The sequence below is a fragment of the Scyliorhinus torazame genome, chromosome 5 (genome assembly GCF_047496885.1).
Source record: "Scyliorhinus torazame isolate Kashiwa2021f chromosome 5, sScyTor2.1, whole genome shotgun sequence".
NCBI lineage: Eukaryota > Metazoa > Chordata > Chondrichthyes > Carcharhiniformes > Scyliorhinidae > Scyliorhinus > Scyliorhinus torazame.
In genome coordinates this window covers 123,167,156-123,184,637 of record NC_092711.1, presented here as the reverse complement: position 1 = coordinate 123,184,637, position 17,482 = coordinate 123,167,156, and the positions used below count along the sequence as shown (strand labels likewise).

General features: G+C 45.7%; 4 non-coding genes across 4 annotated transcripts; all 4 read right to left on the bottom strand.

Annotated features, from left to right (window-relative positions):
• Window positions 1-4,639: 4,639 nt before the first annotated feature.
• On the bottom strand, window positions 4,640-4,712 carry trnar-acg (transfer RNA arginine (anticodon ACG)). Its single transcript has one exon. It is a non-coding gene; the product is annotated as a tRNA-Arg (tRNA).
• A 6,122-nt stretch (window positions 4,713-10,834) lies between these two features.
• Window positions 10,835-10,907, bottom strand: trnav-cac (transfer RNA valine (anticodon CAC)). The gene has a single exon. It is a non-coding gene; the product is annotated as a tRNA-Val (tRNA).
• Window positions 10,908-13,063: 2,156 nt separating this feature from the next.
• On the bottom strand, window positions 13,064-13,136 carry trnav-aac (transfer RNA valine (anticodon AAC)). Its single transcript has one exon. It is a non-coding gene; the product is annotated as a tRNA-Val (tRNA).
• A 2,151-nt stretch (window positions 13,137-15,287) lies between these two features.
• Window positions 15,288-15,360, bottom strand: trnam-cau (transfer RNA methionine (anticodon CAU)). The gene has a single exon. It is a non-coding gene; the product is annotated as a tRNA-Met (tRNA).
• Window positions 15,361-17,482: the final 2,122 nt, after the last annotated feature.

Here is a 17,482-nt window from a genome sequence, read left to right as displayed (position 1 = left end):
AGCCGGGTGCATGCATTTTGCTATTCCTTGTTGAGCCTCTGTGGCGCATTCGGCGGGATTCATTCACATTGGGTTTCCTTTGAGAAGCTGAGCTCACACAGCAGGGAACCAATACGTTCCCGAGACAATCAAGACATTTTCTAAAAGCTTGTCTATGTGTGGATATTCACTTACTTCTATTGACTTATTCCAGTAGATTCAGGCAGCTCTCTGTATGTTTCATTTTATTCAGTTCAACAACATCAGACTGTGTAACCTCTCTTCCCCCTCCACCATCTGCTTCTTCCCCCTCCACCATCTGTATCCATCATCTTATTTTAATTCCTTGCATTGATATGTTTTACCCTCAGCATTGCCCCCCTCCCCCAGCCCATACCATCCTACTTGAGCAATCTGATCCCTGTCGCCAATTGTTCGCTGACACACTGCTTACTTTCTGCGATTAACACATTCTGATCTCTTGAGGCGCCACTATCAGCACCTTGATTAGCCTCATTTACATTCCCTTTTTCTTTCTGTCCGAGACATTTTCGTCATTTTCCACCTATTGCTGACCACTCTATCGAGGCCCAATAGGGCACGCCAACCCCGCCCCATCCACATTTGTCTGAATCTGACCCCATTTCCAGTTCCCCAGCTTTGACAAAGAGTCACCCAGGCCCGGAACGACCGCTGCCATCTCTCTCCACAGAGGCCGTCAGTCCTGCTGAGATTGTCCAGTATGTTCTGTTTTTGTTTCAGAATGAAGCATCCGCAGTAAGTTGCATTTGTCGTTCATTTAGACATGTTTGAGATGGTGAATAAGTAGGTTTATCTGCATTTGTAAATGCATGAAATTCTGTTGTGGATGAACTAGCTCCGCATATCCAAAATAAGAAGGTCCTTTTCTTCTCATTGCCTGTCGAAAATTCAGTGCTTGTGACTTAATGTGGAATTTATTTTAGTGGCTCATGAGAGACTAATCCTCATAATCCTCGAACATACGAGATGGGGAACACAAGTACTTTGTGCAAACATTCCTCACACAACATGAGAAGCACTTGATGTTTCTACCCGGTATGGCCCCGGGGACCTTTCGCATGTTAGGGGAATGTGCTAACCACTACACTACAGAAACCGCTGGCGGTGCAGTAATCAATGGACTTGTGCAATGTTCAACCTCACTGTGTGCCTGCAGATTCTCATGGTTCGTCTGAGAGGCCATGTCACTTATTACAAGAAGACAGCCGTTTCTTTAAAACCGATGTCTCAACTTATAAAACAATCAGGAATCGAACTTTACAGACCTGAAGATAAGTTATGCTTGAAGTGGAAGTTAAATTGAGAAGGCAGGGCTTTCGAAAATAACGACAACCATACGGGTGCATGCATTTTGCTATTCCTCGTTGATGAAGACCAGTTACGAGATTGCGGCAATAGTCAGCAACAGACTAAACTGGCAGTACGAGATGTTTCTGCCCGGTTTCGAACTTTTCGCGTGTTAGGCGAATGTGATAACCACTACACTACAGAAACAGCTGGCAATCAACGGACGTGTACAATGTGCAACCTCACTGTGTTGCTGCAGATTCGCATGGTGAGGCTGAGAGGCCAGGCCACTTATTACAAGACGCCTGCTGTTTCTTTCAAAAACAGATGTTTCAACATATAAAACCACGAGATGTAGAAATTAGATCGAACTTAACATGACCTGCGTTAACTTCACAGGGACGTGACCCATCTAATCCACAGAGCCAAAGTGGAGAATTGAACTGACTGGAGAGCTGCATCTTAACGCTGACCTCCCGGACCTCGCCCTCCTGAAATGTTCCAAAGAAGCTCAACAAACACTCGAGGAACAGCAGCGCATCTTTCCACTGGGCTCAATACAGCTTTCACACTCATAGTGTGTGCAACAGTCTCACACTGTAAATGCTGCCCCCATTCTGTGTGGACTACCATCGCAGATTTGGGTTTGAATCTTGTTTCCACTTCGTCTTTGTATCCGGGCGGTAGTTGCTGAGAGCTGGCACAGACACAGCGGCTGGAATGGCCTCATACTGTGGTGTAATTATTCTCTCATTCGATGATCACCTCACTCTGTGGCCAGGGAACCCTAGGCCTTTTCTCATTTAATCTCTCCTGACTTGCACCCTGTCAGAGCGCTTTCCTGTTGTTCTGTTTGCTCCCACCAGGATTTGACTTGGTTAAAACGTCCGACATTTCTAACCCGTCCCGGTTTTAATGAAAGGTGATGGTGAAAGACAAGCTTTGTTGTCCTGTCGACAAATTCCGCCTGATTCGCTGAGTTGTTCCAGTATTTTCCGCAGATGTTAGATCGACTTTCGATGGCAATAACAGCGTGCTTCTGTTACTTTCCCGGGGCTCGTTGGTCTAGGGGTATGACAGTCACTTACCTCTATTGACTAATTCCAGTTGATTCAGGCAGCCCTCTGTATGTTTCATTTTATTCAGTTCAACAGCATCAGACTGTGTAATCTCTCTTCTCCCTCCACCATCTGTTTATTTCCATCAAGTTATTTTCATTCCTTCCATTGGTATGTTTTACCCTCAGCATTGCCCCCCTCCCCCCAGCCCATACCATCCTACTTGAGCAACCCTGTCGCCAATTGTTCGCTGACACACTGCTTACTTTGTTCTGCTATTAACACATTCTGATCTCTTGAGGCGCCACTATCAGCAACTTTGTTAGCCTTGATTAGCCTCATTTACATTCCCTTTTTCTTTCTGTCCGAGACATTTTGGTCATTTTCCACCTATTGCTGACCACTCTATCGAGGCCCAATAGGGCACGCCAACCCCGCCCCATCCACATTTGTCTGAATCTGACCCCATTTCCAGTTCCCCAGCTTTGACAAAGAGTCACCCAGGCCCGGAACGACCGCTGCCATCTCGCTCCACAGAGGCCGTCAGTCCTGCTGAGATTGTCCAGTATGTTCTGTTTTTGTTTCAGAATGAAGCATCCGCAGTAAGTTGCATTTGTCGTTCATTTAGACATGTTTGAGATGGTGAATAAGTAGGTTTATCTGCATTAGTAAATGCATGAAATTCTGTTGTGGATGAACTAGCTCCGCATATCCAAAATAAGAAGGTCCTTTTCTTCTCATTGCCTGTCGAAAATTCAGTGCTTGTGACTTAATGTGGAATTTATTTTAGTGGCTCATGAGAGACTAATCCTCATAATCCTCGAACATACGAGATGGGGAACACAAGTACTTTGTGCAAACATTCCTCACACAACATGAGAAGCACTTGATGTTTCTACCCGGTATGGCCCCGGGGACCTTTCGCATGTTAGAGGAATGTGCTAACCACTACACTACAGAAACCGCTGGCGGTGCAGTAATCAATGGACTTGTGCAATGTTCAACCTCACTGTGTTGCTGCAGATTCTCATGGTTCGTCTGAGAGGCCATGTCACTTATTACAAGAAGACAGCCGTTTCTTTAAAACCGATGTCTCAACTTATAAAACAATCAGGAATCGAACTTTACAGACCTGAAGATAAGTTATGTTTTGCTTGAAGTGGAAGTTAAATTGAGAATGCAGGGCTTTCGTAAATAACCACAACCAGACGGTTGCATGCATTTTGCTATTCCTCGCTGATGAAGACCAGTTACGAGATTGCGGCAATAGTCAGCAACAGACTAAACTGGAAATACGAGATGTTTCTGCCCGGTTTCGAACTTTTCGCGTGTTAGGCGAATGTGATAACCACTACACTACAGAAACAGCTGGCAATCAACGGACGTGTACAATGTGCAACCTCACTGTGTTGCTGCAGATTCGCATGGTGAGGCTGAGAGGCGAGGCCACTTATTACAAGACGACTGCTGTTTCTTTCAAAAACAGATGTTTCAACATATAAAACCACGAGATGTAGAAATTAGATCGAACTTAACATGATCTGCGTTAACTTCACAGGGACGTGACCCATCTAATCCACAGAGCCAAAGTGGAGAATTGAACTGACTGGAGAGCTGCATCTTAACGCTGACATTCCGGACCTCGGCCTCCTGAAATGTTCCAAAGAAGCTCAACAAACACTCGAGGAACAGCAGCGCATCTTTCCACTGGGCTCAATACAGCTTTCACACTCATGGTGTGTGCAACCGTCTCACACTGTAAATGCTGCCCCCATTCTGTGTGGACTACCATCGCAGATTTGGGTTTGAATCTTGTTTCCACTTCGTCTTTGTATCCGGGCGGTAGTTGCTGAGAGCTGGCACAGACACAGCGGCTGGAATGGCCTCATACTGTGGTGTAATTATTCTCTCATTCGATGCTCACCTCACTCTGTGGCCAGGGAACCCTAGGCCTTTTCTCATTTAATCTCTCCTGACTTGCACCCTGTCAGAGCGCTTTCCTGTTATTCTGTTTGCTCCCACCGGGATTTGACTTGGTTAAAACGTCCGACATTTCTAACCCGTCCCGGTTTTAATGAAAAGTGATGGTGAAAGACGAGCTGTGTTGTCCTGTCGACAAATCCCGCCTGACTCGCTGAGTTGTTCCAGTATCTTCCGCAGATGTCGGATCAACTTTCGATACGAGAATTGAAGACGTTCTGCTCACTTTGCTCTGCATCAAGAATCAGCTGTCCCACCCAGTGAGTTAAAGCGCACGGCAAAAGTTCGAAATCCGAGCCAGCCAGGAGTCGAACCTGGAATCTCCTGATTCGTAGTCAGACGCGTTATCCATTGCGCCACTGGCCCAGCCGGGTGCATGCATTTTGCTATTCCTTGTTGAGCCTCTGTGGCGCATTCGGCGGGATTCATTCACATTGGGTTTCCTTTGAGAAGCTGAGCTCACACAGCAGGGAACCAATACGTTCCCGAGACAATCAAGACATTTTCTAAAAGCTTGTCTATGTGTGGATATTCACTTACTTCTATTGACTTATTCCAGTAGATTCAGGCAGCTCTCTGTATGTTTCATTTTATTCAGTTCAACAACATCAGACTGTGTAACCTCTCTTCCCCCTCCACCATCTGCTTCTTCCCCCTCCACCATCTGTATCCATCATCTTATTTTAATTCCTTGCATTGATATGTTTTACCCTCAGCATTGCCCCCCTCCCCCAGCCCATACCATCCTACTTGAGCAATCTGATCCCTGTCGCCAATTGTTCGCTGACACACTGCTTACTTTCTGCGATTAACACATTCTGATCTCTTGAGGCGCCACTATCAGCACCTTGATTAGCCTCATTTACATTCCCTTTTTCTTTCTGTCCGAGACATTTTCGTCATTTTCCACCTATTGCTGACCACTCTATCGAGCCCAATAGGGCACGCCAACCCCGCCCCATCCACATTTGTCTGAATCTGACCCCATTTCCAGTTCCCCAGCTTTGACAAAGAGTCACCCAGGCCCGGAACGACCGCTGCCATCTCGCTCCACAGAGGCCGTCAGTCCTGCTGAGATTGTCCAGTATGTTCTGTTTTTGTTTCAGAATGAAGCATCCGCAGTAAGTTGCATTTGTCGTTCATTTAGACATGTTTGAGATGGTGAATAAGTAGGTTTATCTGCATTTGTAAATGCATGAAATTCTGTTGTGGATGAACTAGCTCCGCATATCCAAAATAAGAAGGTCCTTTTCTTCTCATTGCCTGTCGAAAATTCAGTGCTTGTGACTTAATGTGGAATTTATTTTAGTGGCTCATGAGAGACTAATCCTCATAATCCTCGAACATACGAGATGGGGAACACAAGTACTTTGTGCAAACATTCCTCACACAACATGAGAAGCACTTGATGTTTCTACCCGGTATGGCCCCGGGGACCTTTCGCATGTTAGGGGAATGTGCTAACCACTACACTACAGAAACCGCTGGCGGTGCAGTAATCAATGGACTTGTGCAATGTTCAACCTCACTGTGTTGCTGCAGATTCTCATGGTTCGTCTGAGAGGCCATGTCACTTATTACAAGAAGACAGCCGTTTCTTTAAAACCGATGTCTCAACTTATAAAACAATCAGGAATCGAACTTTACAGACCTGAAGATAAGTTATGCTTGAAGTGGAAGTTAAATTGAGAAGGCAGGGCTTTCGAAAATAACCACAACCATACGGGTGCATGCATTTTGCTATTCCTCGTTGATGAAGACCAGTTACGAGATTGCGGCAATAGTCAGCAACAGACTAAACTGGCAGTACGAGATGTTTCTGCCCGGTTTCGAACTTTTCGCGTGTTAGGCGAATGTGATAACCTCTACACTACAGAAACAGCTGGCAATCAACGGACGTGTACAATGTGCAACCTCACTGTGTTGCTGCAGATTCGCATGGTGAGGCTGAGAGGCCAGGCCACTTATTACAAGACGCCTGCTGTTTCTTTCAAAAACAGATGTTTCAACATATAAAACCACGAGATGTAGAAATTAGATCGAACTTAACATGACCTGCGTTAACTTCACAGGGACGTGACCCATCTAATCCACAGAGCCAAAGTGGAGAATTGAACTGACTGGAGAGCTGCATCTTAACGCTGACCTCCCGGACCTCGCCCTCCTGAAATGTTCCAAAGAAGCTCAACAAACACTCGAGGAACAGCAGCGCATCTTTCCACTGGGCTCAATACAGCTTTCACACTCATAGTGTGTGCAACAGTCTCACACTGTAAATGCTGCCCCCATTCTGTGTGGACTACCATCGCAGATTTGGGTTTGAATCTTGTTTCCACTTCGTCTTTGTATCCGGGCGGTAGTTGCTGAGAGCTGGCACAGACACAGCGGCTGGAATGGCCTCATACTGTGGTGTAATTATTCTCTCATTCGATGATCACCTCACTCTGTGGCCAGGGAACCCTAGGCCTTTTCTCATTTAATCTCTCCTGACTTGCACCCTGTCAGAGCGCTTTCCTGTTGTTCTGTTTGCTCCCACCAGGATTTGACTTGGTTAAAACGTCCGACATTTCTAACCCGTCCCGGTTTTAATGAAAGGTGATGGTGAAAGACAAGCTTTGTTGTCCTGTCGACAAATTCCGCCTGATTCGCTGAGTTGTTCCAGTATTTTCCGCAGATGTTAGATCGACTTTCGATGGCAATAACAGCGTGCTTCTGTTACTTTCCCGGGGCTCGTTGGTCTAGGGGTATGACAGTCACTTACCTCTATTGACTAATTCCAGTTGATTCAGGCAGCCCTCTGTATGTTTCATTTTATTCAGTTCAACAGCATCAGACTGTGTAATCTCTCTTCTCCCTCCACCATCTGTTTATTTCCATCAAGTTATTTTCATTCCTTCCATTGGTATGTTTTACCCTCAGCATTGCCCCCCTCCCCCCAGCCCATACCATCCTACTTGAGCAACCCTGTCGCCAATTGTTCGCTGACACACTGCTTACTTTGTTCTGCTATTAACACATTCTGATCTCTTGAGGCGCCACTATCAGCAACTTTGTTAGCCTTGATTAGCCTCATTTACATTCCCTTTTTCTTTCTGTCCGAGACATTTTCGTCATTTTCCACCTATTGCTGACCACTCTATCGAGGCCCAATAGGGCACGCCAACCCCGCCCCATCCACATTTGTCTGAATCTGACCCCATTTCCAGTTCTCCAGCTTTGACAAAGTGTCACCCAGGCCCGGAACGACCGCTGCCATCTCGCTCCACAGAGGCCGTCAGTCCTGCTGAGATTGTCCAGTATGTTCTGTTTTTGTTTCAGAATGAAGCATCCGCAGTAAATTGCATTTGTCGTTCATTTAGACATGTTTGAGATGGTGAATAAGTAGGTTTATCTGCATTAGTAAATGCATGAAACTCTGTTGTGGATGAACTAGCTCCGCATATCCAAAATAAGAAGGTCCTTTTCTTCTCATTGCCTGTCGAAAATTCAGTGCTTGTGACTTAATGTGGAATTTATTTTAGTGGCTCATGAGAGACTAATCCTCATAATCCTCGAACATACGAGATGTGGAACACAAGTACTTTGTGCAAACATTCCTCACACAACATGAGAAGCACTTGATGTTTCTACCCGGTATGGCCCCGGGGACCTTTCGCATGTTAGGCGAATGTGCTAACCACGACACTACAGAAACCGCTGGCGGTGCAGTAATCAATGGACTTGTGCAATGTTCAACCTCACTGTGTTGCTGCAGATTCTCATGGTTCGTCTGAGAGGCCATGCCACTTATTACAAGAAGACAGCCGTTTCTTTAAAACCGATGTCTCAACTTATAGAACAATCAGGAATCGAACTTTACAGACCTGAAGATAAGTTATGCTTGAAGTGGAAGTTAAATTGAGAAGGCAGGGCTTTCGAAAATAACCACAACCATACGGGTGCATGCATTTTGCTATTCCTCGTTGATGAAGACCAGTTACGAGATTGCGGCAATAGTCAGCAACAGACTAAACTGGAAGTACGAGATGTTTCTGCTCGGTTTCGAACTTTTCGCGTGTTAGGCGAATGTGATAACCACTACACTACAGAAACAGCTGGCAATCAACGGACGTGTACAATGTGCAACCTCACTGTGTTGCTGCAGATTCGCATGGTGAGGCTGAGAGGCCAGGCCACTTATTACAAGACGACTGCTGTTTCTTTCAAAAACAGATGTTTCAACATATAAAACCACGAGATGTAGAAATTAGATCGAACTTAACATGATCTGCGTTAACTTCACAGGGACGTGACCCATCTAATCCACAGAGCCAAAGTGGAGAATTGAACTGACTGGAGAGCTGCATCTTAACGCTGACCTTCCGGACCTCGGCCTCCTGAAATGTTCCAAAGAAGCTCAACAAACACTCGAGGAACAGCAGCGCACCTTTCCACTGGGCTCAATACAGCTTTCACACTCATAGTGTGTGCAACAGTCTCACACTGTAAATGCTGCCCCCATTCTGTGTGTACTTCCATCGCAGATTTGGGTTTGAATCTTGTTTCCACTTCTTCTTTGTATCCGGGCGGTAGTTGTTGAGAGCTGGCACAGACACAGCGGCTAGAATGGCCTCATACTGTGGTGTAATTATTCTCTCATTCGATGCTCACCTCACTCTGTGGCCAGGGAACCCTAGGCCTTTTCTCATTTAATCTCTCCTGACTTGCACCCTGTCAGACCGCTTTCCTGTTGTTCTGTTTGCTCCCACCAGGATTTGACTTGGTTAAAACGTCCGACATTTCTAACCCGCCCCGGTTTTAATGAAAAGTGATGGTGAAAGACGACCTGTGTTGTCCTGTCGACAAATCCCGCCTGACTCGCTGAGTTGTTCCAGTATCTTCCGCAGATGTTGGATCAACTTTCGATGGCTATAACAGCGTGCTTCTATGACATCACTGGGGCTCGTTGGTCTCGGGGTATGATTCTCGCTTTGGGTGTCGTGGTTTCGAAACTTGCGGGAGGTCCCGGGTTCAAATCCCGGACGAGTCCTTTGATAAGGTTTTCTGTTGGTCAGGCGATATGTTTTCTTCATTTCTTTGCGGCTCATTCGGCGGGATTCATTCACATTGGGTTTGCTTTGAGAAGCTGAGCTCACACGGCAGGGAACCAATAGGTTTGCGAGACAATCGGGACATTGTCTAAAAGCTTGTCTATGTGTGGACATTCACTTATCTCTATTGACTTATTCCAGTAGATTCAGGCAGCTCTCTGTATGTTTCATTTTATTCAGTTCAACAACATCAGACTGTGTAATCTCTCTTCTCCCTCCACCATCTGTTTATTTCCATCAAGTTATTTTCATTCCTTCGATTGGCATGTTTTACCCTCAGCATTGCCCCCCTCCCCCCAGCCCATACCATCCTACTTGAGCAATCTGATCCCTGTCGCCAATTGTTCGCTGACACACTGCTTACTTTGTTCTGCTATTAACACATTCTGATCTCTTGAGGCGCCACTATCAGCACCTTTGTTAGCCTTGATTAGCCTCATTTACATTCCCTTTTTCTTTCTCTCCGAGACATTTTCGTCATTTTCCACCTATTGCTGACCACTCTATCGCGGCCCAATAGGGCACGCCAACCCCGCCCCATCCACATTTGTCTGAATCTGACCCCATTTCCAGTTCTCCAGCTTTGACAAAGAGTCACCCAGGCCCGGAACGACCGCTGCCATCTCGCTCCACAGAGGCCGTCAGTCCTGCTGAGATTGTCCAGTATGTTCTGTTTTTGTTTCAGAATGAAGCATCCGCAGTAAGTTGCATTTGTCGTTCATTTAGACATGTTTGAGATGGTGAATAAGTAGGTTTATCTGCATTTGTAAATGCATGAAATTCTGTTGTGGATGAACTAGCTCCGCATATCTAAAATAAGAAGGTCCTTTTCTTCTCATTGCCTGTCGAAGATTCAGTGCTTGTGACTTAATGTGGAATTTATTTTAGTGGCTCATGAGAGACTAATCCTCATAATCCTCGAACATACGAGATGGGGAACACAAGTACTTTGTGCAAACATTCCTCACACAACATGAGAAGCACTTGATGTTTCTACCCGGTATGGCCCCGAGGACCTTTCGCATGTTAGGGGAATGTGCTAACCACTACACTACAGAAACCCCTGGCGGTGCAGTAATCAATGGACTTGTGCAATGTTCAACCTCACTGTGTTGCTGCAGCTTCTCATGGTTCGTCTGAGAGGCCATGTCACTTACTACAAGAAGACAGCCGTTTCTTTAAAACCGATGTCTCAACTTATAAAACAATCAGGAATCGAACTTTACAGACCTGAAGATAAGTTTTGTTTTGCTTCAAGTGGAAGTCAAATTGAGAAGGCAGGGCTTTCAAAAATAACCACAACCATACGGGTGCATGCATTTAGCTATTCCTCGTTGATGAAGACCAGTTACGAGATTGCGGCAATAGTCAGCAACAGACTAACCCGGTAGTACGAGATGTTTCTGCCCGGTTTCGAACCGAGGACCTTTCGCGTGTGAGGCGAATGTGATAACCACGACACTACAGAAACAGCTGGCAATCAACGGACGTGTACAATGTGCAACCTCACTGTGTTGCTGCAGATTCGCATGGTGAGGCTGAGAGGCTAGGCCACTTATTACAAGACGACTGCTGTTTCTTTCAAAAACAGATGTTTCAACATATACAACCACGAGATGTAGAAATTAGATCGAACTTAACATGATCTGCGTTAACTTCACAGGGACGTGACCCATCTAATCCACAGAGCCAAAGTGGAGAATTGAACTGACTGGAGAGTTGCATCTTAACGCTGACCTTCCGGACCTCGGCCTCCTGAAATGTTCCAAAGAAGCTCAACAAACACTCGAGGAACAACAGCGCATCTTTCCACTGGGCTCAATACAGCTTTCACACTCATAGTGTGTGCAACAGTCTCACACTGTAAATGCTGCCCCCATTCTGTGTGTCCTTCCATCGCAGATTTGGGTTTGAATCTTGTTTCCACTTCTTCTTTGTATCCGGGCGGTAGTTGTTGAGAGCTGGCACAGACACAGCGGCTGGAATGGCCTCATACTGTGGTGTAATTATTCTCTCATTCGATGCTCACCTCACTCTGTGGCCAGGGAACCCTAGGCCTTTTCTCATTTAATCTCTCCTGACTTGCACCCTGTCAGAGCGCTTTCCTGTTGTTCTGTTTGCTCCCACCAGGATTTGACTTGGTTAAAACGTCCGACATTTCTAACCCGTCCCGGTTTTAATGAAAGGTGATGGTGAAAGACAAGCTTTGTTGTCCTGTCGACAAATTCCGCCTGACTCGCTGAGTTGTTGCAGTATTTTCCGCAGCTGTTAGATCGACTTTCGATGGCAATAACAGCGTGCTTCTGTTACTTTCCCGGGGCTCGTTGGTCTAGGGGTATGACATTCAGTTACCTCTATTGACTTATTCCAGTAGATTCAGGCAGCTCTCTGTATGTTTCATTTTATTCAGTTCAACAACATCAGACTGTGTAATCTCTCTTCTCCCTCCACCATCTGTTTATTTCCATCAAGTTATTTTCATTCCTTCCATTGGCATGTTTTACCCTCAGCATTGCCCCCCTCCCCCCATCCCATACCATCCTACTTGAGCAATCTGATCCCTGTCGCCAATTGTTCGCTGACACACTGCTTACTTTGTTCTGCTATTAACACATTCTGATCTCTTGAGGCACCACTATCAGCACCTTTGTTAGCCTTGATTAGCCTCATTTACATTCCCTTTTTCTTTCTGTCCGAGACATTTTCGTCATTTTCCACCTATTGCTGACCACTCTATCGAGGCCCAATAGGGCACGCCAACCCCGCCCCATCCACATTTGTCTGAATCTGACCCCATTTCCAGTTCTCCAGCTTTGACAAAGAGTCACCCAGGCCCGGAACGACCGCTGCCATCTCGCTCCACAGAGGCCGTCAGTCCTGCTGAGATTGTCCAGTATGTTCTGTTTTTGTTTCAGAATGAAGCATCCGCAGTAAGTTGCATTTGTCGTTCATTTAGACATGTTTGAGATGGTGAATAAGTAGGTTTATCTGCATTTGTAAATGCATGAAATTCTGTTGTGGATGAACTAGCTCCGCATATCCAAAATAAGAAGGTCCTTTTCTTCTCATTGCCTGTCGAAAATTCAGTGCTTGTGACTTAATGTGGAATTATTTTAGTGGCTCATGAGAGACTAAACCTCATAATCCTCGAACATACGAGATGGGGAACACAAGTACTTTGTGCAAACATTCCTCACACAACATGAGAAGCACTTGATGTTTCTACCCGGTATGGCCCCGGGGACCTTTCGCCTGTTAGGGGAATGTGCTAACTACTACACTACAGAAACCGCTGGCGGTGCAGTAATCAATGGACTTGTGCAATGTTCAACCTCACTGTGTTGCTGCAGCTTCTCATGGTTCGTCTGAGAGGCCATGTCACTTATTACAAGAAGACAGCCGTTTCTTTAAAAGCGATGTCTCAACTTATAAAACAATCAGGAATCGAACTTTACAGACCTGAAGATAAGTTATGTTTTGCTTCAAGTGGAAGTCAAATGGAGAATGCAGGGCTTTCGTAAATAACTACAACCAGACGGGTGCATGCATTTTGCTATTCCTCGTTGATGAAGACCAGTTACGAGATTGCGGCAATAGTCAGCAACAGACGAAACTGGAAGTACGAGATGTTTCTGCCCGGTTTCGAACAGGGGACCTTTCGCGTGTTAGGCGAATGTGATAACCACTACACTACAGAAACAGCTGGCAGTCAACGGCCGTGTACAATGTGCAACCTCACTGTGTTGCTGCAGATTCGCATGGTGAGGCTGAGAGGCTAGGCCAGTTATTACAAGACGACTGCTGTTTCTTTCAAAAACAGATGTTTCAACATATAAAACCACGAGATGTAGAAATTAGATCGAACTTAACATGATCTGCGTTAACTTCACAGGGACGTGACCCATCTAATCCACAGAGCCAAAGTGGAGAATTGAACTGACTGGAGAGTTGCATCTTAACGCTGACCTTCCGGACCTCGGCCTCCTGAAATGTTCCAAAGAAGCTCAACAAACACTCGAGGAACAGCAGCGCATCTTTCCACTGGGCTCAATACAGCTTTCACACTCATAGTGTGTGCAACAGTCTCACACTGTAAATGCTGCCCCCATTCTGTGTGTCCTTCCATCGCAGATTTGGGTTTGAATCTTGTTTCCACTTCTTCTTTGTATCCGGGCGGTAGTTGTTGAGAGCTGGCACAGACACAGCGGCTGGAATGGCCTCATACTGTGGTGTAATTATTCTCTCATTCGATGCTCACCTCACTCTGTGGCCAGGGAACCCTAGGCCTTTTCTCATTTAATCTCTCCTGACTTGCACCCTGTCAGAGCGCTTTCCTGTTGTTCTGTTTGCTCCCACCAGGATTTGACTTGGTTAAAACGTCCGACATTTCTAACCCGTCCCGGTTTTAATGAAAGGTGATGGTGAAAGACAAGCTTTGTTGTCCTGTCGACAAATTCCGCCTGACTCGCTGAGTTGTTCCAGTATTTTCCGCAGCTGTTAGATCGACTTTCGATGGCAATAACAGCGTGCTTCTGTTACTTTCCCGGGGCTCGTTGGTCTAGGGGTATGACATTCACTTACCTCTATTGACTTATTCCAGTAGATTCAGGCAGCTCTCTGTATGTTTCATTTTATTCAGTTCAACAACATCAGACTGTGTAATCTCTCTTCTCCCTCCACCATCTGTTTATTTCCATCAAGTTATTTTCATTCCTTCCATTGGTATGTTTTACCCTCAGCATTGCCCCCCTCCCCCAGCCCATACCATCCTCCTTGAGCAACCCTGTCGCCAATTGTTCGCTGACACACTGCTTACCTTGTTCTGCTATTAACACATTCTGATCTCTTGAGGCACCACTATCAGCACCTTTGTTAGCCTTGATTAGCCTCATTTACATTCCCTTTTTCTTTCTGTCCGAGACATTTTCGTCATTTTCCACCTATTGCTGACCACTCTATCGAGGCCCAATAGGGCAGGCCAACCCCGCCCCATCCACATTTGTCTGAATCTGACCCCATTTCCAGTTCTCCAGCTTTGACAAAGAGTCACCCAGGCCCGGAACGACCGCTGCCATCTCGCTCCACAGAGGCCGTCAGTCCTGCTGAGATTGTCCAGTATGTTCTGTTTTTGTTTCAGAATGAAGCATCCGCAGTAAGTTGCATTTGTCGTTCATTTAGACATGTTTGAGATGGTGAATAAGTAGGTTTATCTGCATTTGTAAATGCATGAAATTCTGTTGTGGATGAACTAGCTCCGCATATCCAAAATAAGAAGGTCCTTTTCTTCTCATTGCCTGTCGAAAATTCAGTGCTTGTGACTTAATGTGGAATTTATTTTAGTGGCTCATGAGAGACCAATCCTCATAATCCTCGAACATACGAGATGGGGGAACACAAGTACTTTGTGCAAACATTCCTCACACAACATGAGAAGCACTTGATGTTTCTACCCGGTATGGCCCCGGGGACCTTTCGCATGTTAGGGGAATGTGCTAACCACTACACTACATAAACCGCTGGCGGTGCAGTAATCAATGGACTTGTGCAATGTTCAACCTCACTGTGTTGCTGCAGATTTTCATGGTTCGTCTAAGAGGCCATGTCACTTATTACAAGATGACTACCGTTTCTTTAAAACCGATGTCTCAACTTATAAAACAATCAGGAATCGAACTTTACCGACCTGAAGATAAGTTATGTTTTGCTTGAAGTGGAAGTTAAATTGAGAATGCAGGGCTTTCGTAAATAACCACAACCAGACGGGTGCATGCATTTTGCTATTCCTCGTTGATGAAGAGCAGTTACGAGATTGCGGCAATAGTCAGCAACAGACTAAACTGGAAGTACGAGATGTTTCTGCCCGGTTTCGAACCGGGGACCTTTCGCGTATGAGGCGAATATGATAACCACTACACTACAGAAACAGCTGGCAATCAACGGACGTGTACAATGTGCAACCTCACTGTGTTGCTGCAGATTCGCATGGTGAGGCTGAGAGGCTAGGCCAGTTATTACAAGACGACTGCTGTTTCTTTCAAAAACAGATGTTTCAACATATAAAACCACGAGATGTAGAAATTAGATCGAACTTAACATGATCTGCGTTAACTTCACAGGGACGTGACCCATCTAATCCACAGAGCCAAAGTGGAGAATTGAACTGACTGGAGAGTTGCATCTTAACGCTGACCTTCCGGACCTCGGCCTCCTGAAATGTTCCAAAGAAGCTCAACAAACACTCGAGGAACAGCAGCGCATCTTTCCACTGGGCTCAATACAGCTTTCACACTCATAGTGTGTGCAACAGTCTCACACTGTAAATGCTGCCCCCATTCTGTGTGTCCATCCATCGCAGATTTGGGTTTGAATCTTGTTTCCACTTCTTCTTTGTATCCGGGCGGTAGTTGTTGAGAGCTGGCACAGACACAGCGGCTGGAATGGCCTCATACTGTGGTGTTATTATTCTCTCATTCGATGCTCACCTCACTCTGTGGCCAGGGAACCCTAGGCCTTTTCTCATTTAATCTCTCCTGACTTGCACCCTGTCAGAGCGCTTTCCTGTTGTTCTGTTTGCTCCCACCAGGATTTGACTTGGTTAAAACGTCCGACATTTCTAACCCGTCCCGGTTTTAATGAAAGGTGATGGTGAAAGACAAGCTTTGTTGTCCTGTCGACAAATTCCGCCTGACTCGCTGAGTTGTTGCAGTATTTTCCGCAGCTGTTAGATCGACTTTCGATGGCAATAACAGCGTGCTTCTGTTACTTTCCCGGGGCTCGTTGGTCTAGGGGTATGACATTCACTTACCTCTATTGACTTATTCCAGTAGATTCAGGCAGCTCTCTGTATGTTTCATTTTATTCAGTTCAACAACATCAGACTGTGTAATCTCTCTTCTCCCTCCACCATCTGTTTATTTCCATCAAGTTATTTTCATTCCTTCCATTGGCATGTTTTACCCTCAGCATTGCCCCCCTCCCCCCAGCCCATACCATCCTACTTGAGCAATCTGATCCCTGTCGCCAATTGTTCGCTGACACACTGCTTACTTTGTTCTGCTATTAACACATTCTGATCTCTTGAGGCACCACTATCAGCACCTTTGTTAGCCTTGATTAGCCTCATTTACATTCCCTTTTTCTTTCTGTCCGAGACATTTTCGTCATTTTCCACCTATTGCTGACCACTCTATCGAGGCCCAATAGGGCACGCCAACCCCGCCCCATCCACATTTGTCTGAATCTGACCCCATTTCCAGTCCTCCAGCTTTGACAAAGAGTCACCCAGGCCCGGAACGACCGCTGCCATCTCGCTCCACAGAGGCCGTCAGTCCTGCTGAGATTGTCCAGTATGTTCTGTTTTTGTTTCAGAATGAAGCATCCGCAGTAAGTTGCATTTGTCGTTCATTTAGACATGTTTGAGATGGTGAATAAGTAGGTTTATCTGCATTTGTAAATGCATGAAATTCTGTTGTGGATGAACTAGCTCCGCATATCCAAAATAAGAAGGTCCTTTTCTTCTCATTGCCTGTCGAAAATTCAGTGCTTGTGACTTAATGTGGAATTTATTTTAGTGGCTCATGAGAGACTAATCCTCATAATCCTCGAACATACGAGATGGGGAACACAAGTACTTTGTGCAAACATTCCTCACACAACATGAGAAGCACTTGATGTTTCTACCCGGTATGGCCCCGGGGACCTTTCGCATGTTAGGGGAATGTGCTAACCACTACACTACAGAAACCGCTGGCGGTGCAGTAATCAATGGACTTGTGCAATGTTCAACCTCACTGTGTTGCTGCAGATTTTCATGGTTCGTCTAAGAGGCCATGTCACTTATTACAAGATGACTACCGATTCTTTAAAACCGATGTCTCAACTTATAAAACAATCAGGAATCGAACTTTACCGACCTGAAGATAAGTTATGTTTTGCTTGAAGTGGAAGTTAAATTGAGAATGCAGGGCTTTCGTAAATAACCACAACCAGACGGGTGCATGCATTTTGCTCTTTCTCGTTGATTAAGAGCAGTTACGAGATTGCGGC